Source organism: Crinia signifera, unplaced genomic scaffold (assembly GCF_055691185.1).
Source record: "Crinia signifera unplaced genomic scaffold, ASM5569118v1 HAP2_SCAFFOLD_253, whole genome shotgun sequence".
Classification (NCBI taxonomy): Eukaryota; Metazoa; Chordata; class Amphibia; order Anura; family Myobatrachidae; genus Crinia; species Crinia signifera.
Genome location: NW_028142146.1, coordinates 75164 through 95000, shown reverse-complemented (window position 1 = coordinate 95000; position 19837 = coordinate 75164). Strand labels below are relative to the sequence as shown.

At 46.9% G+C, this 19837-nt stretch overlaps 1 long non-coding RNA gene across 1 annotated transcript in view; it reads left to right on the top strand.

Annotated features, from left to right (window-relative positions):
• The window catches only part of LOC146054579 (uncharacterized), an 88170-nt gene that overhangs the window by 2775 nt on the left and 65558 nt on the right, over positions 1–19837 (top strand). Inside the window, exon 2 of the long non-coding RNA XR_014468265.1 lies at positions 11627–11766. This is a non-coding gene — a long non-coding RNA (uncharacterized LOC146054579). The remainder of the gene's footprint in view (positions 1–11626; positions 11767–19837) is intronic.

Here is a 19837-nt window from a genome sequence, read left to right as displayed (position 1 = left end):
TCACTTCCCCTCCTCCACACCCCCTCTCCTTTTCTCTTTCTCTCTCTCACCCTCTCTCTCTCTCTCTCCACCCTCTCTCTCCTCTCTCTCCACCCTCTCTCTCTCTCCACCCTCTCTCTCTCTCCCTCTCTCTCTCCACCCTCTCTCTCTCTCCTCTCTCTCTCTCCACCCTCTCTCTCCACTCTCTCTCTCGCCTCACCCTCTCTCTCTCTCTCTCTCTCTCTCCCTCACCCTCTCTCTCTCGCCTCACCCCCTCTCTCTCTCTCTCTCTCTCTCTCTCGCCTCACCCTCTCTCTCTCTCTCGCCTCACCCTCTCTCTCTCTCTCGCCTCACCCTCTCTCTCTCTCGCCTCACCCTCTCTCTCTCTCTCGCCTCACCCTCTCTCTCTCTCTCGCCTCACCCTCTCTCTCTCTCTCTCTCGCCTCACCCTCTCTCTCTCTCTCGCCTCACCCTCTCTCTCTCTCTCGCCTCAGAAGGCACCTTTTGAACCATTAAGGTCGGCGGACCTTAAGTTTCTCACATGGAAGCTGGTATTCTTGTTGGCAGTGGCATCAGCGAAGAGGGTGTCAGAGTTAGGAGCATTGTCATGCAAGTCTCCTTTCTTGATATTTCATGAGGATAGGGCAGTTCTTCGGACGGTACCTCAGTTTTTACCAAAAGTAGTCTCTGCTTTCCATCTAAACCAGGAGATAGTTCTACCTGTGTTTCAACCCCCAGAGGGTTCTAGAAAAAGGGACAAATTGAGGAATTTGGATGTTTGTGCGTGCATTACGCATTTATGTGACAGAGTTAAGAGTGTCAGAAAGACTGACACCTTGTTAGTGTTGTATGACATACACAAGATTGGTTGGCCGGCATCTAAGCAGACCATTGCTAGGTGGTTGCGCTCTGTGATAGCTTTTGCATACACTAAAGTTGGAAGGCCTGTTCCGGCAAGGATAAATGCGCATACCACCAGGTCAGTTGCCACCTCTTGGGCGGTTCGACATGGGGCAACAGCTGAGCAGGTTTGCAGGGCTGCCACTTGGTCATCTGTTCATACCTTTGCCAAATTCTATAGGTTCCATGAGTTCGCGTCGGAGGACGCATCATTCGGGCGAGCAGTGATGAGAGCTGCAGACCTGAGCGTACCCACACAAAGGACCGGCTCTGGAACGTCCCAGTGTTGAGCTGTGTCACCAGGACCATTGAAAGAGAAAAAGGGATTTTTGTAAGAACTTACCGTTCGAATCCCTTTCTCTGATATGGTCCTGGTGACACAGCGATCCCTCCCTTACGCTCAGTAAGTATGCCAGTGTTCATGATGTTCATGTTTAATTGGTTAAAGTAACAGTTATTGTTAAAAAATGTGCATATAATATGTGCAGGCGTTTGTACTGAGTTAATGTATTCCAGTGGCTTTGAAAGATTGAACTGAAGAGTCCGGGATGCAGTATGAGAGGAGCCTACCCTCTAAATGATTTAGGATAGGTCCCTGGCTCCTTCGGACCCTCCTACATCCCAGTGTTGAGCTGTGTCACCAGGACCATATCAGAGAAAGGAATTCGAACGGTAAGTTCTTACAAAAATCCCTTTTTTGTGTATTTCAAAAATGTAAAGAAATAAAAAAAGTTTGGACATTTTCCGAGCAACAATCTGGTTGGAACAAATATTTTAACGACATTTTGGGTGTCACGAACGGTGAAACGGTGTCAAGGCATGCATTATATGTAATAGTAGAGTGCAAGACTAATAAAAAGACTAATAAAGAGATTACATCTCCATATGTGCCAAAGTGGTTTGTGCAAAAGGCTAGTGAACAGCTAACGAACCCAATACACCAATCATGTCCAAACTATGGCCCGCCAGCTGTTGTGAAACTGCAAGTCCCATCATGCCTTGCCACAGTTCTGCTATTAGGGAATACTAAAACTATGGCAAGGCATGCTGGGATGTGTAGTTTCAAAACAGCTAAAGGCGGCTCAGTGACAAACGAGCTTTAAAATCAAAGTCAATTGTTTGGTGACCCGACTCCCAGGCTGCACGTCACCTGGATTTCTCCTCGCACCCTTCGCGCACAGTAGGGCAATAAGCTGCATCTAGTTTATTTAGGGCGCAAAAATGCAGCCAACAAGACCAGGGCAAGTGCTGCGAACAATTCTTTAGCTCCCACTACATTAGGCAAGAGCTACGGGTGCACAAAACAATTGAATCACCATTATATGTTGTTTAGCACCTTACATAAATTATATATATATTTTTTATTATTATTATTTTAATATGCAGTACAGTAAGACCAGCAACCCTTACCACCAGCATAGCTCTGCCCCAACACTCATGAAGCACCGCCTACATGTTTTGATTGGCCCACAATCCAATCAGTCAAAGAAAATGGATCACCATCAATAGGTAAAAACATTGATGGTCATCCATTGCACAATAGTGTGTATGCACTATTGTCATCAATTGCAAAGACGTCCATCCCTAAAGCTGTGCACACACAGTGCAAGTGAGCCTCTGTGCTAAGTTTGCAGTTAAGCACAGATGGCTCAGCATTGTGTGCTGAACAATCTGTCATCGCCAGTGTTCTCTGGTGTGAGAACACTGGCGATGACTAGATTTATAACTGGATGCAGTGTAAATCTAGTCAGGCAACAGCGACGCGCGGGACCGCGCAATCGTCATCACCAGAGGGTATACACGTGGAGTGATCCTTTTTTCATTTCTAAGCGATCTAGTCAGATCACTTAGAAATAAGCCTCATATTCCCCTGGGCGGGATGTATTAATGTAAATCGCCAGCCGCCGCGATGCTACCGCATATGTACTAACATATGCGGCTAGCATCGGGTTGTGGTGACGGAGACCCCCGCGATACCTGTAATGTGGTGTGCGGGGGTCTCCGTCACATCCTGGCGGCTGTCAGTGTCCCCCTGCCTCTCCTCCTCCTCCCTACAGCCGGATGTCCTCCCGGCTGTGACACCTGCTAAGGGAGGAGTAGATCGATGGAGGATGGGTCGCAAGGACGGCGGGCGGCGATAGAAGCCCATAGGCATCTATAGGGTATCGCCACCCAGAGGTTGAGAGACCCTGCCAGGCGGAGATGGGGCGGACGGATAATGGTACATAGGAAAATGCGGTAAAACCCCCGTTTTATCACATTTTCCCTTTAGTACATCCCGCCCCCTGTGTGTATGCCCCATTAGGATGGTAGATAATACAGTATACACTTTAGACTACAGTATAACTAATGTGACAATAATCCCTGTATAACCATCCAGCAAGCAATCCCGGCGGGTGACATGTACTTGGTGTCACCTGAACGCAGCAGTGATCCCAGCCTATATACAGTATGCCCAGTTATCCTACATCTGCACTAATGGCTACGTGCAGTTGGCTAGCCAGTACGGTTTGGCTCACCTGTATCTCACCACATTGGCATGCCGGGCACATATTTACCATTACACTCACATGTGTTTATTATCATAGAACATAGCAAAGCGCGCATAGCTACTGCAGCAGAGAGAGAACATATGGTATACACACAGAGGCTTCCCATAGATTATAATCTGGTCTATATACACCTGTGTCACACTTTGGGAAAGCAGATAGATAATTTACAGTGTATAATAATGCAGACAGCACTGGGGCTGAGATATTACAACCTGAGCCATAGAGTAGCGCTGCTGAGGATACACTGGTATGCCCATACACATAGATATCCCCAGGAGCACCATGCAGCAGCCCTGTGGGAGTCACATACATGACCAACATACAGACTGAGCTCCAGTCCTCACCCACAGGTTGCTCAATGCTCAGGGGGTGTTCTGCACATGTGCACTTACCAGCCGCTTCTTCTACGCAGGGGCATGGCGTCCCAGTCAGTGACTGCCTCCATCAGAACAGCCGGCAGAGTGCTCATGTAGGGGGAGCAGCAGTGATGACGATGCATTATGTGCCAGGTGTAGTTCCAGCAGCTGCCAATAGGTGGCGATGGTGCGGCACAGCGTGAATGACGTCACTGCATTGTAGCTACGAGATACACGAACAGTCCGTGTATGAGTGGCTGGTACAGTGGCGTGTACCGTTAGTTCAGCGTCTGGGACAGCCACTCAGGCTGAGCCACCACGGGTTTGAATCCTCCTCCAGTGTCTGCTGTTTCAGGGGCGTGGGGTGTAGCGCCTTCGGATCCGGGAGCAGCCTGAGTTTTTGACTCATCCACTGATACCACAATATTTTCTGCTCAAACTACATAATATTAATAATTAGCCACCATATATAACCAGGAGGAATAACTTTAAGTGGGGGCAGGACGGAGTCTGTGTACAGACCAATTGTTCTAAATATACAGTTTATTCATTGGCACAAAACAGCAAAATAGGTTAAAATTAAAAAAGTGCATTAAGAAAAAAGTGAATAGAAATTGGAGCTGTGTGTCTGTGTCGCTGTACACTTATACAGTGCCCGTGTCAGCAGATTTCCACATACACAATTTTCTTTAATAACTCATGTCGACCTATTCCTGTGTTGACCTTTTTCATGCAGCCTTTTGGATTGTGTCGACCGTTTTCAGCATCAATTTAAACCAGGTCGATGTTTTTCATATGTAGACCTTTTCACTGCCGACCAAAAGATCTAATTACTGTCGACTTAATGACCCTCACCCCTGGTCACAGCGTCTATAAACTGTTATGTAGGACAGGAGACAAGTTCCGAAAACTAAAATAGCATAAATTCCCAAACGTTGGGCAAAAGAAGCAGCCTCTGTGTTTTCCTTCACATGTAGTCATACAGGTAGAGTCGGACAACAGGAATAATAGGCGCTACATGATAATGTATTTATAGCATTCCTCCCAACTGTCCTGATTACAGTGGTATGGTCCCGCTATTTGGAGCCTGCCCTGATGTCCCTTGAGGGGAGGTGATCATGGCTGCTCTGCTTTGTGGAGCAGCCGGTGATTGCTGGATAGGTGCCGTGCGCAGCAAGGAGAGACGGGGCTGGGTACGCTGGCAAAGAGGATGGAAAACCCGGGGCCTCGATGCCCGGTCCCGCCCCCGTTGCACATAGCCCCGCCCCTTTCCAGGGCCAGCTGCATGCAGGTCCCACTGATCTATTGGTAAAAGTTGGAAGGCATGTTCGATGTTCTGTGTATACAATACATTCCTTTTTCTTTTTTAATAGTAGGATCGGCAGCAATTAGCTGTATGCTCTGGCCTTCGTCTGCGGATCTTCGCCTCCAGTGAAGTGTATGGCCTTTGTCAAACATACATAAAAAAAAATAAAAAAATGATACCCGATCTATTGTCTGCGGGCAGACGTGATTCTAGTCTGGCTCTAAACACAGATATTTCTCCATTCCCAGGAGAGAAATTGGCCTCACACCCCTTGCTGAAACAGGTAAGGATCATATGGTCGACCTAAAGATTGTCGACAGTCATTAGGTCAACATACTGCAAGGTCGACATGGGTCAAGGTCAACAGGTCATTTGGTCCAAAAAAGCATTAGGTCAAAATGGTCTAGCTCTGGGGTAGCCAACCCTAGTCCTCGAGAGCTACCAACAGTGCATGTTTTGCAGGTCTCCTCACAGAATCACAAGTGAGCTAATTAGCTCCATCTGTATCTTTTAAAATGTGCCAGTGATTAATGAGTGCAGCTGTGCAGCAGCTAGGTTGTCTGTAAAATGTGAACTGTTGGTAGCTCTCGAAGGCTAGGGTTGGCTACCATAGGTTTTGTACTTTTTTTTTTACCCGAATGCCGACACAGTCAACATGGACACAGGATTAAGTGCAACGCATCCCCTCGCATGTCTGGCTGTGCTTGGCACTCTATGTTATTCTCCCACCGCACCCTAGTGCAGGCGTTCCCAACCACGGTCCTCAAGGCACACCAACAGTACAGGTTTTAATGATATCCAGGCTTGAGCACAGGTGACTTAATTAGTACCTGTGATTTGGATTAATCCATCTGTGCTGAAGCCTGGATATCACTAAAACCTGCACTGTTGGTGTGCCTTGAGGACCGTGGTTGGGAACGCCTGCCCTAGTGGATGGTAGGGCATGAAATTCCGCCTGTCGGCACATGTCGGCTCAAAAAACCCCCCAAAAATCCAGTGAAAAACCCAGTCGACCTAGACCATGTTGACCTAATGACCTGTCGACCTAGACCCATGTCGACTTTGCAGTATGTCGACCTGATGACTGTCGACCATCTGATATCGCTGATACAGGTTAATAGATAGAGGCTATCAATCCGAACGGCCTGTAATTGGTATAGCTATCTCACCCCTGCATTACTATATTAAGTATCAATTGGTAATGGGGGAGGCGCACCCAGGAATATGTATTAGACTTGGAAGCAAAGAAAGATAAAGTATTCCTACAAGGGGCAATCTAGGTTAGCATATATTAATGTTCTGATTAATGTTATAGGTACATTAATAAAGTGACCCAAGAAACAGAGAATTGGCTAAAACATGATGTTTATTGAATCATTTATTAAGGACAGCGAAATATTAAAAACATAAGTGAAAAGTGATAAATGTGAAATAAAGTGCATTAGAAAAAAAATTAAAATAAGTCTGTTACGTGTGTGTTATCGGTCATAGCATGTGTGTCTGTAATACTGTTATTAATCTCCACGCAAATATCAATTATTGCTCTAATTAGGCAGTCTTGTAAATTCATCAACAAAGGGACATGTGCACGTTTCAAGATGACGGGTGCAGCAAAATTGTTAGGAATAAAGGTGCGTACACACGGGGCAATATGATCGCTGGCAATATATTGCTAGCAATCATATCAGCAATCATATTGCCCAGTGTCCCGTTTTGTGAAAACGGGAGCGCGCACCCGGCGATTTATCGCTGGTGCACACTCCAATCACTGGCAATATGGTCGCTCAGCAACCATATTCCCAGCTATTTCAGCCCCTATCGCCCCCGTGTGTACACAGCATAATCGCCCCCGGATGACGTCAGCGAACCGGGACCAGGGCGGTCTTTTCGTATGGGCTTAATGGGCACTTGCTCTGGGGCCCCAGGTGTATAAGGGCCATACTCTGATAGCTGAGGATCCCCTTTTTCCAGGGATACCAGCATTTTTAAAATCGGCCCTGGGGAAATGGAGATATCCAACTTCAAAGCAGCAGTCCACATCTGACCTGTTAATTGCACTTCCCAGTCAGAATTCTCAGGTTCTCTCTGACTTAAGGTGCCCATACACGTCTCGATGCGGGCGTGCATTTTGAGCTTAAATAGCACGCATCGCATTCATCCTTGTACGTGCGTTGTGCATACAATGCGATGAAAAGCAAGTACAAAAAGTATGTGCAGCACATACTTTTCTCTTTCAATGGTCCTGGTGACACAGCTTCACATTGGGATGTAGGAGGGTCCGCAGGAGCCAGGCACCTATCCTAAAGCTTTTGGAGGGTAGGCTCCTCTCCTACTGCATCCCAGACTCCTCAGTTCGTGTTAGGTGCCCACTGGAGTGGGTGCTATTCTAAAGGGCTGCCGGAGCAGCCGAAGGAGTAGAGTTAGTTAGGGTTTTTATTATTTTATTAACTTTTACACTAGCTAGGTAGGCACAGTGTGAGGATTCTCATTAGTGAATCCTCACACTGCTAGCACAGCAGGAGCTGACAGAAGCGCGTCCTGTCAGCTCACTGTGCACAGGGGAGACGCTGCCTGGCCTCCCTGTGCAGCGCTTACAGCTTCTTTTAAGAAGCTACGAAAACTCCACAGAATGATACTGAGCGCTGATTACCTATTCTACCGACTGTCCAGGATACACAACCAGTGTCCAACATACAAATTCTCAGTTGAAGTAAAAAAAATTGTGACATCTAGTGGTGCGAATAAGAACTGCAGGCAATCATCCCGATCATCCCTTTTTGTGATCATCCTTTTAGTACATCCGCAAATGGTGCCCTGCATACACAAATACATCCACTATAACCACAAACCCTAGCATACTACACATCCTATAACTAGCGAGTCTACCACATACCGACATCCTAAAAAAGAAACCTCCTCTATTACCCATAACGCCCAGCATAAACACACAACAGCGCACATATACCTGTACCACAGCCGCACAGCATCTGCCATGAGCCTGACGTCTGCCTTGTGTCCCGTGTCCTCGGCTCCTGCAGCAGGAGGTGCTGGGTCGTCCTCTGCTCCGCCTGTTGTGCTGTTCTGGGTCGGCCTCTGCTTCCACCCCCGGCTCCTATCAGGCTGGGGATCCTCCTCTATCCTCTCCTCCGCTGGGCTGTCACCTGTCCTCTGAGCAGCTCCTGTCCTTGATGTTACATCGTGTTCTTAACTTACTTTCGGGCAGGCATCTCTACGGGCAGCTCCGCACCACTGAGGGGGCTTCTACAGGTCTCCAGCTAGGGGTCCTTTGCATGTCCTCCAGTCCTGGTTCCTCGAGAGCGGGTGTCCTTCGCGGTGCCTGCGCACCTTGGTCTCCACTTGCTGCGTCCTCTATCTTCTTCGGAGCAACTTCAGGAGAATCCTCCGGCTGGGTGTGCTCCCAGGTAATTTACCCCCTCAGCACCTTCTTCCTTGAGGTTCTAGTCTTCACCCTCTCGGCTCCTCCACAGGCAGGCACTATGTAGGACACCTCGGCAGCACACATCATTCTGTTCTCTCCGGGTTTGGGGCTCCTCCTGTGGTTGGCAGCTAGTGGGGGCAGCGCGGTTCCCTTCCCTCTGGCAGGTGGCAGCAGTAGGGGACTTGGAGGAGCCTGGCTCTCCTGGCGCCATTCCTGGTCTCACAGCTGCGCAGCCTCCGCTCCTTACAGGTCAGCAGCTCACAGCACTGCACAGGCCCTTGTCCTCTCCAGGGATCACCCTTCCCGGTGCCGGCTCTCTCTGTTGTGGGTTATGCATCGCTGCAGGACCGCCTCTGATCCCCCTGCCCTACCTCTCTATAGTCCCTCTCACTGGCTCACCCGCCATATCCTGTACTGGCTGTATCATATATTTTTATATTTCTTTATACTCAAAGGCTATATATCCCCCTTCCCACACAGATTTAAGTTGGGACTATTTGACACAGTGGCTGCCTTGATAAAGGTACCAGCGGGGACCGAAACGTCAGAAGATCTCTCTTGCAGAAAATAAACTTTGGATTACCTCCTGGTTGTACCTCCATTGAACTACAGACTGGTGAGTGCTGTTTATTCCCCCAGTGGGGGTTCTTTCTGGTATCTATCTATCTAAGGAATTATCCAAGCAGGCAGCGGCACTCCGTGGGCTTAACAATGTGTTTATTGGAGGTGACCGACGTTTCGGGGACTGGATACCCCTTTGTCAAGGTGTACAACGCGTGCGGGTGACACAGCAAACATTTAAATACATACTGCATGTGCATACTCACCATTCCCGTACGTGGAGCGTCCCGGTTGCGTCCAGTGCGGCTTCCGGTGCGGGCGGATGTCAGTGGGCGGAGCCTCACTGCATCATCACGCTCCCCTCTGTTGTAGATGGGTTGCTATGGTGACCCCACCGTATCGCCCACTTCTGTATGACAACCTCCGCTCCAGGATCCGGGTTTGGCTTCTGCCTATAACAACACATAAATGGCACATAAATAACCTACATTAAAACAGTAAAACAATGTTAAAAAATGGTGCAAGTTTGAAGTGTAAATTTCAGATGCCACGGGACTACTGCCCGAGCAATGTTTAAGAAGTGATGTGAAGAAGATGTCACCGCATCTAGCGTGACAATTGTATGGTGTTAACACAGGGATCCGGACGGGTGTGTTACATATGGATCTCTGTATACAATAATAACATGGTCAAACTGATCGCTAATGATCATGTTTGTAAATCGGAGATGTCAGGCTCTAACACATGGGGGAGATGTGCTGTGGGATCTCTATGAATGTGAGAATTACAGGGGCGTGTTGTACCATAAATATCGGCTCCACAAGTGATATATATGCTTCATGTTGTCTTTGAGAACAGAACAGCAGTATAGCGTGTATATATATACTATGTATACATCGGGGGAAATGTACCAAAATGGATTCGTAAAAAATAGGTGTATTCGTAGGCAGAAATACGCCTATTTTTTACACATTTGTATTTTTGGGATTTACACACACTTCTTTGTATGTCAAACCGACAGATCGCAATACTATACTTAGACACAACAGCTCGCACCCACGCAACACGGTGGAGAGTCTCCCATACTCAGTTTTTGAGAGTATGCAGGATCACTGATACCGACTCTGAAACCCATCACCAACTGGACATCATGCAGCAGAAGTTCGAGGACAGAGGCTACCCCAGACAGGGCCTACTTAAAGCCAAGGCCAGGGCTCTGGCGTGTGAGCGCATCACTCTTATCACAGGTGCAACACCTAAAGTCATAAAGCCATGTATTCCATGGGTTAATGACTTTAGCTCTGCCAGCCGAGAAACCACCAGCAGAGTAAAAAACTGGTGGGAAATTGTGCGTTCGGATCCCGAGCTACCGGTGTTCAAAGACACCAAGCTGATGCCGAGCTACAAGCGCGGCCCAAACTTGAAGGACCTATTGGTCAAGACCGAGATTACAAATTTTGACACCCCTTCTAGACAAATCAGACCCACCAGAATGGGCTGTTACCGGTGCCTAGGCTGCACAACATGCAGCTTCGTGACAGCTTGCACCGAAGTTGCACATCTCTATACGGGTAAATTTTTTTTAAATCAGATGGCCCCTCACGTGCACGACTAAATTTGTTATCTACATCATTTATTGTCCATGTGGAATACATTACATCGGCAAGACCGATTGTGCCATACGGGCAGCCCTTCATTCTGGCTCAGGGGAGCAACCAGTGACCAGGCATTTCGCCAAGGCCAAACATAACATGGCAATGATCAAATATAAGATCATAGACCACGTGCCGGTACACATACGGGGTGGCAACCGTTCCAAACAGCTTCTGCAGCTTGAGTCCAAGTGGATTTACAAAATGGACACACTACACCCTAAAGGCCTTAATGACACACTTGGCCTACATAATTTTTTGTAACCATTTTGGTCCACTAACACACAATCATGTCTTCCTTCTTCCTTTTCTCTCCCCCTTGTTAAAGGTACTTGTCATCCCACTGTGTGACACCAGTCCCCCAGCCTTATCGGTGTCCAGGTGACACACCAGGATAACATATAATATACAAGATGCTGGCATTCTGTTGTTGCAATTTCTGGCTTCTGGTGCTATGCGCATACAGTGATGCTGGCTGCATCACCCCACACAGGGCTGTTTTTGCTTATTATAGATACCCAGCAGGGACTCAGTATTTCTCCCTGCATTTAAACCACTCACGCCATAGGGTTTGCACCTCACCCAGCATATGCACTTTGACTTTTGCCCAGTACGGCTCCAATTCGGGGCCGCACGCAGTTATCTTTTTATACGTATACCCTTTTTAAATGTTCGTTTTTTTATTATATATGTCTTCTCATTTTTAGCCACTAGATGTCACTATGTAGTCATAATATGGTCATGTCCACTTGTTTTTTTGCATTTTTTATTCACTTGCATCCTCTGAAGTTTTGTGTATGTATGGATGCCTTTGTTGCTTTATGACTTCTGTAGCACGATACTTGTATTCATGCTAATGTGAGCTGCAATCTCTTTCCCAGCCCACCCACGTCACCGCGGGATGACGACCGTGATGACGCGCGGTCAGCTGGACGCCGCCGAACGTGGTGACGTCACTGCTGTGCGCAGTACTCCGGAAACCGGCCTGTGGATGCTCGTGGGGGACGGCTACAGGGAGGGGGTAAGTTAGCGCCTATTTGTTAACATGTCTTATAAATACCCATGCACTTGCACTTTATTCTGTACTTCACCCTGTCTGCATTTTGTCCTGACGACGGGGGTCCGGCCCCCGAAACGTTGACGCCTGTAAGACCACTTATGGAATAAACACGGCCTTTTGATTTCACCAGCATTTGTGAGTCCTCGAGTGCCCATTCATTTCGTCATAGTATTCTGTGGGCAGTTCATTGTGGCTGCCCTCTGAAAGCTGGCACCGGGGCAAGCTACACATCTCAGCTCACTTCAGTCCAGAGTGACGGCCCTTCCGGATATATATATATATATATATATATATATATATATATAGAACAAAGAGTGGGGTACCCTTTCAATGTGCTAGATAAAGTAGATTGGGCAGCACTCTGTCAGTCCCCCCTGTTAGCAGGGGAAGTGGGGAATAGAAGAAAAAAGATAGAAGACGCGCCACTATTTTATGGAGATCCACCACCAGAAGGATCAAGAAAATATATCGATTGGTCACTGTACAACAGTATTTAATACAATTAATTTAAAAACAAAGTAAAAACATTTTTGCTTGTATGCAGTCAGTTGGTCGAATCGATATAATCAGGAAAAAACTCCCAAGGCGTTTCGTCAAAAAAAAATGACTTCCTCAGGGGTAACTTTCTAGGTGGTGGAGAAAGGCCATATTACTAATTTAGTATATACACAATTAAGTAGTTACTTTTTCAATACTGAGAATGTACATACCCTTAGGTAAATGGATAGTGAATGTAAGTTTTCACTCCGGATAGCGGTCTTACTGACAAACTGTACAAAAGTGTGCAAATGGATCCCTTGGAGATCTTAATGCTGGTATCCAGCTGCAACTATAGCATAATAATAGAGTATACAAAGAAAATAAAATACTGTACTCTATTATTATGCTATAGTTGCAGCTGGATAAACCGCCAATGCATCTACCTGGCTACCCCGCTAGTGGGGAGCCAGGGTATACCTATCCCTGCCATGCTTGTGGCTGAAGGAAGTCCGCGAGGCACGCTGCATGCAGCGGCGACCGGATTCTCTGTTACTGTGGTCCCCTTGCAGGCAGGTAGGGCAGGGTGCTACCTGCCTGTCTGACCGCGCTGTACTCTCACAGAACTGAGCCGCGCTGTACTCTCAAAGTACTGAGACGCGCTTTTAGAGCAATCCCACCTGGTTCCCTGCTAACAGGGACCCGGGGGCATACTTACCCCTGTAGCTGCTGTACGCGCCGAGGCTTGCGGTCCGCGAGGCGCGCTGCATGCAGCGGCGCCGGGGACCCCGGAACGGTGGTTCTGTCAGCCAGGTTCCGGAGGCAAGCTGCAAGCAGCTGCAACCGGTCCCTCAACAGCGCCCTCGTCGCAGGCAGATAGGGACAGGGACTATCTGCCTGTGTAGATCTTAAAAATCCAGAAAAATAAAGAAAAAATTAGAAAAGCCCAAGAGTGAGCTAACAATGCGCCCAGCTCCCGCAGGGCACATGCTAAGACTGCCTAGGAGAGGAAGTAGAAGGGGAGGAGTTAGTCACTGTTAATTTATTCTAAAGTGCCCAAGCTCCCTGTGGTCGCCCTTCTATTCCCCACTGTAACTCTCCAGTGTCACCTAGTGGAGGAAAGAGAAATAATGATGCAGCTGATAAACCTCCCATTCTCGGGTTACATACATGAGGATAAGATTGAATTAAGCACAAAGATGATAACAAGAGCCGGATGCCCCCCGACAGTCACTATACCGACATTGGAATCCCGACTGCTAAATGCCCGATGAGCCACCGAACCTGCACGGGGCTTCTTTGCGCTCGCTCCCTTGTCAGAGTACCGGTAGTCAGTAAATGTTAGGTAAAACCACAATTAGAAGCCAAATTACAGTATAAGTTGGCTGGGGGCGGGGTCTAATGTTGAGTCTGTTCCGCCACACCCCCTGAAAGCGGCCTGCGGTTGCTTCTCCCAGAGAGGATATTTACAAAGAACCAAGCAATCATCTCCCGGCATTATGCTAGCGCAGCTGTAAAACAACAGAAACTGCTCTAAATGCTTCTTAATCTTCTTCTTTTATCTCTGTCCAAGACGATGGATCCCTAGATCATGCACATGACATTCTAGGGCAGTGGTTCCCAACCGTGGTCCTCAAGTACCCCCAACAGTGCACGTTTTCCAGGTCACCCAGCAGGTGCACTCATTATTCAGACACATTTTAAAAGATCCACAGGTGGAGCTAATTATATCACTTGTGATTCTGTGTGGAGACCTGGAAAATGTGCACTGTTGGGGGTACTTGAGGACCAGGGTTGGGAACCACTGTTCTAGGGCAGTCATGTCCAACCTGCGGCCCTCCGGCTGTTGCGAAACTACAAGTCCCATCATGCCTTGCCATAGTTTTGCTATTAGCGAGTGCTAAAACTATGGCAAGGCATGCTGGGATGTGTAGTTTCACAGGAGCTAGAAGGTCGCAGGTTGTACATGCCTGCTCTAGAGCGTAAGCCAGTTTTGGCAGTCACATACAGTAGGTGGGGTCTAATGAACGATACGACCATATTGCTAACACTATCAGTTCTTATACTACTACTCCCAGCATCCGCCGCCATACACTACTTTCCTATATACAGTTTCCCAGAGTGTTTGTGCCACAATAAATATAACAAAAGGCATTGTAACCCCTCCGCATCATTTCAGCCGAGTCGGGTGCGGTCCCAAAGGGCCACCCCGGGGGGGGGGCGCGGTGCAGTGTCCGCAGGTTGGGGGGGGGGGGTCACAGGCAGCCTACACTGCTGTCTGCTATACCCTGCAGACAGCATTAGCAGAGGAGGTAAATGGATGCCTGTGAGCGGCATCCATTCACCTCCCGGACAAGGGGTGGACGGGGGCTAGGGGCAGCCCAGCAGATTACCTTAGTGCTGGGCTTGCCCCCAGCGCAGCATTCCGGGTCCTGGCGGCGGCGATCGGAGATGACATAATCTCCAAGCGGCAGGGGGGATGCGACAGTGGTGTAAAAGGGTGCAAACGCAGGGTCACACCCGGCTTGAAGCAGGGATCAAAAACCCAGATGCGACCTGGCGTTTTTGGTATAAAAGGGGTACTATTAACAAGTCTATGAATCTGATGTAGATCACTTTTCTTTGTGGTTACAACATACTTCCCTCCAATTGAAAACTACAGTCAGGAAAATTACAGTAGGATGCGCCAAGCGCCTTTGTAAGGGGCGTGTCACACAGTGCCCAAAGGGCGTGTCTAACTCCACATGGAGCAGTACGGATGGTGTAATGGTTAGCATTACTGCCTCACAGCACTGAGGTAATGGGTTCGATTCCCACCATGGCTCTAACTGTGTGGAGTTTGTATATTCTCCCCATACTTGCGTGGGTTTCCTCCTGGTACTCCAGTTTCCTCCCACAATCCAAAAATATACTGGTAGGTTAATTGGCTTCCAACAAAATTAACCCTGGAATGTGTGTGTGTGTGGTAGGGATTAGATTGTAAGCTCCACTGGGGCAGGGACTGATGTGAATGTTCAAGTATTCTCTGTAAAGCGCTGTGAAATATGTGTGTGCTATATAAGAAACTGTTAATAAATAAATAAACCTATGGGCGTGTCTATGCCTAAATGCTTCTTGTGAGATATTTCTATAGAACATTAAGTCTATAGAATTTTTGAAAGGTTTTTTTTTTTTTAAAGAATGATTTTTATTTCAAAGCATCATATAGATAGAACCATACATTGCCTGAATAAAAGTATGCAGACTTCCAGCAACAGTACAGAAAACTAAATGTAGAGGATGATTCAGACCTGATTGATTGGCTGCAAGTAACTTTTTCGGTACATCTTTCTAGTATGGCGTAGGACAGTGGTTCCCAAACTTTTTTTAAATCCCAACACCCAAGAGCAGTGGTTCTCAACCTCGGTCATCAGGACTCCCCAACAGTGTACATTTTCCAGGCCTCCATGCAGGATCACAGGTGAAATACTTTGCTCCACCTGTGATCTTTTAAAATGTGTCAGTGAATAATGAGTGCACCTGCCGGGTGACCTGGAAAACGCAGACTGTTGGGGGGTCCTGAGGACCGAGGTTGGGACCCACAGACCTAGAGAGAGTATCAGAATTTTTTTCACAGCAGCACTAGGCTAAAAGTTTCTTTATTGAAAAATGCCAAAAAAATATATATTTAGTTGATTGTTTATATCGTACTTAAAAGTAATTATGTGGTGAGGCAAGTGATTCACTTCTGTTATCACATATTTTACGATTGGCAGCCACCAGCACTGATTTTGCCTATTATTTTGACCATAATTATAATTACATGACCAGATTAATGTTTTATTCTCAAGACACTGTTATAAATACTCGCAGAGGTTTTCTCAATGCCACAAATCCTTTTCCAGGATGAGCTGAATTAAAACAGTAATAAAACCCACAATAAATATGACTGTTTGTTTTAGAGCAGTATTGGAGTTTAGGGGATTTACTAGTATCAGGGTAGAACAGAAAGCAGTTTATTAACCCCTGGGGTCAGTGTGATACTGACAGGTGTCACAACTGAAGATGTACTGTAACAAGAGACTGTTTAGAATTGGTAACGGTGAGCTGCGGTTATACAGTAGTGAAGAGTTTTCTCCTTCATCCACTAGGTGGCACTGGAGTTACAGTGGGGAATAGAGGGCGACCACTAGGAGCATGGGCACTTTAAGAAATTTACAAGTATGGCTGACTCCTCCCCTCTACTTCCCCATCCCAGGCAGTCTTAGAATGGTTGAGTCTATTTTTTAGTGGGCTAAAGGACCTTGTCCCTCCAGGCACTATGATTTAGCCCACTCAATACAAATAGGCTATATCCTAGTGGGCTAAAGGACAGGTCCTTCTGTTCACACTGATTTAGCCTACTCAATAAAACTAGGCTATTTCTTAGTGGGTTAAAGGACCTGGTCCCACTATCCACTTTGATTTAGCCCATTCATTAAAGTTAGGCTATTTCCTAGTGGGATAAAGGACCGTTCCCTCTATCCACTTTGATTTAGCCAATTCAATAAAATTAGGTTATTTCCTAGTGGTCTAAAAGACTCACTTAAAGAACCAGGTCCTTTAGGCCACTTGATTATAGCCCATTTTATATAAGTAGGCTAAATCCAAGTGGGCAAAGGGACCCGATATTTTATGAGCATCTGGTGTAAAGGACCAGGTCCTGTAGGCCACTTGATTATAGCCCATTTTATATAAGTAGGCTAAATCCAAGTGGGCAAAGGGACCCGATATTTTATGAGCATCTGGTGTAAAGGACCAGGTCCTGTAGGCCACTTGATTGTAGCCCATTTATATAAGTAGGCTAAATCCAAGTGGGCAAAGGGACCCGATATTTTATGAGCATCTGGTGTAAAGGACCAGGTCCTTTAGGCCACTTGATTATAGCCCATTTTATATAAGTAGGCTAAATCCAAGTGGGCAAAGGGACCCGATATTTTATGAGCATCTGGTGTAAAGGACCAGGTCCTTTAGGCCACTTGATTCCAGCCCATTTTATATAAGTAGGCTAAATCCAAGTGGGCAGAGGGACCTGATATTTTATGAGCATCTGGTGTAAAGGACCAGGTCCTTTAGGCCACTTGATTCCAGCCCATTTTATATAAGTAGGCTAAATCCAAGTGGGCAGAGGGACCTGATATTTTATGAGCATCTGGTCTAAAGGACCAGGTCCTTTAGGCCACTTGATTATATCCCATTGTATAAGTAGGCTAAATCCAAGTGGGCAAAGGGACCTGATATTTTATGATTATCTGGTGTAAAGGACCAGGTCCTTTAGGCCACTTGATTCCAGCCCATTTTATATAAGTAGGCTAAATCCAAGTGGGCAGAGGGACCTGATATTTTATGAGCATCTGGTCTAAAGGACCAGGTCCTTTAGGCCACTTGATTATATCCCATTGTATAAGTAGGCTAAATCCAAGTGGGCAAAGGGACCTGATATTTTATGATTATCTGGTGTAAAGGACCAGGTCCTTTAGGCCACTTGATTATAGCCCATTTTATATAAGTAGGCTAAATCCAAGTGGGCAAAGGGACCTGATATTTTATGAGCATCTGGTGTAAAGGACCAGGTCCTTTAGGCCACTTGATTATATCCCATTGTATATAAGTAGGCTAAATCCAAGTGGGCAGAGGGACCTAAAATATTTTATGAGCATCTGGTCTAAAGGACCAGGTCCTTTAGGCCACTTGATTCCAGCCCATTTTATAAAAGTAGGCTAAATCCAAGTGGGCAGAGGGACCTGATATTTTATGAGCATCTGGTGTAAAGGACCAGGTCCTTTAGGCCACTTGATTCCAGCCCATTGTATATAAGTAGGCTAAATCCAAGTGGGCAGAGGGACCTGATATTTTATGAGCATCTGGTCTAAAGGACCAGGTCCTTTAGGCCACTTGATTATATCTCATTGTATATAAGTAGGCTAAATCCAAGTGGGCAAAGGGACCTGATATTTTATGATCATCTGGTGTAAAGGACCAGGTCCTTTAGGCCACTTGATTATAGCCCATTTTATATAAGTAGGCTAAATCCAAGTGGGCAAAGGGACCTGATATTTTATGAGCATCTGGTGTAAAGGACCAGGTCCTTTAGGCCACTTGATTATATCCCATTGTATATAAGTAGGCTAAATCCAAGTGGGCAGAGGGACCTGATATTTTATGAGCATCTGGTGTAAAGGACCAGGTCCTGTAGGCCACTTGATTATAGCCCATTTTATATAAGTAGGCTAAATCCAAGTGGGCAAAGGGACCTGATATTTTATGAGCATCTGGTGTAAAGGACCAGGTCCTTTAGGCCACTTGATTATAGCCCATTTTATATAAGTAGGCTAAATCCAAGTGGGCAGAGGGACCCGATATTTTATGAGCATCTTGTGTAAAGGACCAGGTCCTGTAGGCCACTTGATTCCAGCCCATTTTATGTAAGTAGGCTAAATCCAAAAGTACATCACATTTTACAAGACACTTGCGTAAAGAACCAGGTCCTTTAGACTACAAGTTTGTAGCCCATTTAGACATAGCTAGGCTAAATCCTAGTGGGCAAAGGGAGGGTGTGTTGTGTGCCCAGGCACGCCATAAATGTCCGACACCCCCCCACACACAAACCGTGTTTTCTTTTCTAATGTGAATACATCAGACTTGCAGAAGAGAAGTGCGGGGTGAAGCTATCAGCCACACTCCTCTAGGTGGAGAACTTGTGGGCGTAGTTGGATTTCTCGGGCCAGTGGTGTCAGGGGGTGGGAGGAAGGATAGTTACTACAGGGTGCCACTGCCAGCAAGTGTAGATCCATGGCAGGAACCGGTTATGGGACTAGCTTGGTTCTCACAGATGAGGAGAAGCGAATCAGCTGTACTCATGGGTAACCAGTGGGACACTGAATAGCGGGCAATTGGTATGCACTGACTGAAGCACCACAGATCAGAGAATGGAACAAGCTGTGGGTGCTACTGAAACAGATGAGGTTGCATACAACAAGTGGTGGGGGCAAGAGGATGGATGAATGGATGAATGGAACATAGAGGCGAGAAGAGAGGGAGCGAAATAAAGACAGGATAATACAAAAAACAGGAGAGGATACGGAAAGGAAAACTGGCTGAAAGGATACATATATTGGCACATTTAGGTAGAAGGGGCACAGACAAAGGCTCTGAGAGCCAGAAGAGGAACAGATAGTCATAACAGGGCACAGTCAAGGCCCCCATACCCTATGTGATTTTGGCCCGATTTCACTCGAATCTTGCCCAAATTGCATGTGAATGACATCTGATCCGATGCGCGGTCCCGTGCGTTCAGGTCAGAGCTGGAGAGCATACATACATACACACACATACATACAGCAGATAACCCTTATGTGCAGCCGTCAGCGGCACATCGAGGGTGCTGCTCAGCATCCACAATGTATCACATCCGATGTAGGGGGAGGGGGGGCACTAAGAGCCAGGCGGATGAATGAAATTATGAAACCTCCGCCTGCAGCTTCCAGGGATTTATTACATCCAGTGCCATATAGTATGTGAGCTCTCCCGAGGAGCT